The sequence below is a fragment of the Prosopis cineraria genome, unplaced genomic scaffold (assembly GCF_029017545.1).
Source record: "Prosopis cineraria cultivar Desert tree isolate PC_DT_omini unplaced genomic scaffold, ASM2901754v1 PC4, whole genome shotgun sequence".
NCBI classification, from domain to species: domain Eukaryota; kingdom Viridiplantae; phylum Streptophyta; class Magnoliopsida; order Fabales; family Fabaceae; genus Prosopis; species Prosopis cineraria.
Window position 1 is genome coordinate 22,744,390 of NW_026555335.1, and position 4,148 is coordinate 22,748,537.

Consider the following 4,148-nt stretch of genomic DNA (forward strand, 5'->3'; position numbering starts at 1 on the left):
AAGAAGAACTAGAAACATTAACATCAATTGAAGAATTTAAAGAGGGCTTCTCGGCCTTCCCTTGTCTTTTGTCTTCTTGCACTCTTTCTCCCAACTCCTTGCCACTCCTCCTCATGTGATAGCATTAAGATTAGCTTTAGGATTAGCAACGGTGTTGGATGGTAATGTAGAGGCTTGAGCATTGGCTGCACTTAATTGGTTAGCAAGCATATTCATTTGAGAAGTAAGGGCATCAATTTTAGAGTTCATGTTCTCACACTTGTTACCCATACTCTCTACCTTGTTCCCTAAGCCATCATACATGTTTTTATACAAGGAGTTCATTTCAATCAATGCTTACGTAACACATTCACATCATTAGAAGAGTTCGAATTAGAAGAACTCTCAATTGGAACAAGCCTCCTATCACTATAAGAATTAGAAGAAGGTGCAAGAGAATTACCACTTGGATTGTAGCTTTGAGAAGAGCTACCTTGAGACAAATGAGGTGGAGGGTCACGGCCAAAGGTGTTTTGATAGGATCCTCTTTGTTGATTGTCTTGTAAAGCCACATTTGGATTTGAATAGGAGAAATTAGGATGGTCTCTCCATGAAGGGTTGTAAGTATTAGAATAAGCTCCTTGCCCTTGCCTCCCACCATAGGATTGTTTTCCATTGTAGATAGCATTTACTTGTTCAAACTTAATAGGACAATTGCTTTCTACATGCATAGGTGAGTCACAAAAAGTACAAGAATAAGGGACAAGTGCTTGAGAAGTACTTACATTGCTCACTTGAGATATTTGTGGAGCCAACATTCTCCCAATCTTGGCAGCTAGCAAGTCCACATATGAATCATTAAGAACTGAGGAACCTACCATATTCACATTTCTCTTTTCCCTTGTAGAGTATTGAGCACCACTTGAAGCCATCTTGTCAATTAGTTCCCAAGCTTTAAGGAAGTGAGGTCAATCAAGCATCCACCACTAGCGGCATCAATGTTAACTTTGTCTCTTGGAATCAAGCCCTCATAGAAATATTGGACTAAATTCACTAGAAATTTGATGGTGTGGGCATTTAGCCAAAGGCCTTGGAATCTAGTCCAATACTCATAGAGACTCTCATCCTCTCCTTGTTGGACCCCATAGATTTGCTTCCTCAAATTGGTGACCTTGGAATTTGGAAAGAATTTATCTAAGAAGAGTCTTCTTAGCTCGGCCCATGTGCTCACTTTCACATAAGAAGGGTAGTTGAAATACCACTCCTTTGCTAAACCTTCAAGAGAAAATACAAAAGCCTTAGCTTGAACATCATCAACATTTACATGCATAGGCTTCATAGTATCACAAACCAATAGGAAAGTATGCAAAAACTATGGCAATCCTCTCCTGGTAACCCATGAAATTTAGGCAATGCATTAATCAAAGAGGATTTAATTTCAAATTGAACATTAGTAGGAGGAACATATAAGCCATAAGGATTATCATGCCAATTAGGTTGAGTTAATTGCCTAATGCTCCTCTCCTCTCTAGGGTTATGCAAGCCTTCAAATTCATTATTAACATGGCCATCATCATGCAAATTCTCATTCCCATTCCCATGGCCCTCATTATGCACATGCTCATGTCCTAAGATACCTTCCATTGTTGAATTACAAACCAAATGAGAATCAAGAATAGGTTGTGATCTTCTCAATCTAGAAATAGTTTCTTTCAATTTCTGGATCTAATTCAACAAAAGAGGTATGTTTTCTTCGGGTCATGCACTAATCAAGCTCAAGAAAATTAAGAACAAAGAACAAGCTAAACTAAAATGCAAATCAACATGAAACAATTCAAAACACACAAGCAAGAGAAATAATTTTTTTTATTTTTTTTTTATAAACTCAATAGCAACAAAATGAAAAAAAAAAATAACACCAAACAAGTAGAAAGAGAGTTAGAAATGCTCAATCAAGAAGCTTTGGCAATTCTGGAATTCGCACAGTAGGCTCTCTGGAGACAGTGAACTTGTGAATTTTCTATCAGCAAATCCACATGATAAATTCCCCTGAAACTTTTATGAGAAACACAAGAGATATACAGGAAAATTATATAAAACTTTTAGATTAAAATCCTAATCCTTCCCAATCGTTCCCAGAATTTTTCACAAGTTGGTCCTCAAGTCTGGAGAAACAGGATTTCGTCCAGAAGACCTTCAGAGCTTCTAACAAACTTTCAAATAGGAAAATGGAAAAATTGAAGAAAATCCTAAACACAAGAAACAAAGATAAGACAGTGATAAGAAAATGAAACTGGAATCAATCAATTTGAACGCACAAAGAGGAAGATATGCTAACTCAAAGTTGAAACAGGGTTTTGGGAATCCTCTGTAATGGCTCCCTGGACCTTGTTAGATTGTAAAATTTCCACAGGACACTTCCCACGTCCAAAATTGACCAAACCAATTTTAAAGTGAAGCTAGGATATAGAGCTTTCAATGAAATAAATTTCAAGTTCAAATTCTCAGACTCATTCCCAGTTAATTTTTCAATTTCAGACAGAGACACTAGAAACAGAGTATTTTCAGCTCTACACCAAACCAACGAAAATTGCACTAATTTTTTTTCTTTTTCAAAACAGAATAAAAACACTCAAACACACAAAAAACACTAAAACAAAACACAAAAAAAAAATTTATAATTTTTCAAAAAATTTTTCAGGAACACTAAAAAATGTAAATTAAGTACTAAACAACCTTAGAATTAAACTTAAACCATTCCCCGGCAACGGCGCCAAAATTTTGATAGGAAATTAGTCGCTTATCCTCAAAATTACACTAAAGCTAACCCTAATGCAATATAGGGCCAACCCTAGGTCATCTCCCAAGGAATGGTTTTAAGTCTAATTGAAAGTTATCTAGTGAAATAAATCAACCAAAGTTTGTAGGAATTTAGTTACCTAGCTTACTAATTACCTAATGTGCAAGTAATTAAAATGCTAGTGAAAGTGAGTGAAATGAACTTCCCTTTTCACATAATGGAACCCTAGAGATTAGTTGATTTTGGACTCATTATCTATCTTCTCATGATTAGGCTAAGTTTAGCTTCCCTTTCCTCTGACTAAAGCTGTCATGACTTAAGAAAATTATCCTAAGCCAATTAACCTAATTAGCTAACCTCCCCCTAGTCTTAGATTAAAGTCCCTAGTTCAATTAACCAATTGGTGAAGACATTAGCCAAGTGATTCACTCAAAATCCTCTCTCAACAGCCATGGTCAAACACATAAATTGAGCAACCACAAGATTATGTCAAGCTACTCAACAACAAAGCATTAACACCACAAGATTATGCAATATTAACACAAGAAATTCACTAATGGAAAACACAAAGATTATGTGCCAAACAAAGAGTGGCAAAATTCAGTCATGGCTGTCCAAGGAAGAAATAAATGAAACAATCCTCTCTCTTTACATCAACATCAAATTCAAATTAGAATTTATAAGCTAAGATGATTAAACCCTAGATTAAGGAATCTAACCATCTATAAAAAAAAAAGAGAAGAGGATAGGAACAAAAGAACTTAGCCAATTTGAAGCTCAAGACTCATCCTCCATCTTCATCTCTCTAGGATTCCACAAGAAACTTAGCCAATCTTCATCTTCAAGAACCCTAGTGATTGCTTGTGAAGGCCAAACTCCATAGCTCTTGAATGATGGAAATGAGCTTCAATCCTTGTGAAAATGGAAGGGATGGAACGAAAATGAAGAGAGAAGGAATGGTATGAGTTTTTTGTGATTTGGTGGCTGAAAATGGAGGTTAGGGTGCTGGAAAATGAAGAACAAAGAGAGAAAATGAAGAACACTATGAACAAGAGAGAGAGAATGTGGAAGATGAATGATATAATGTGTTTGATCCCATTTGGACTTAAAATGGCGTGCTCCTTGGTGTCTCCCATCAGCTGAAGCTTAATTAAAATAAGGAAAAGAAATTAAAATGTAAATGGGAGCCTTGTCCACTGCAAGGTGGCAACTTCCTATTGGGTTGTAGATGATTCCAATGTGTGCCTAATTTTCCCTGTGTCTCCACATCATTTTACTGATCTAATCCCTCAAAATAATCATAATTCACGGCAAACATCAGCCCATGAACTCAAGGAGTGTTGACCTTCAATTGCCCAATGATGCACAA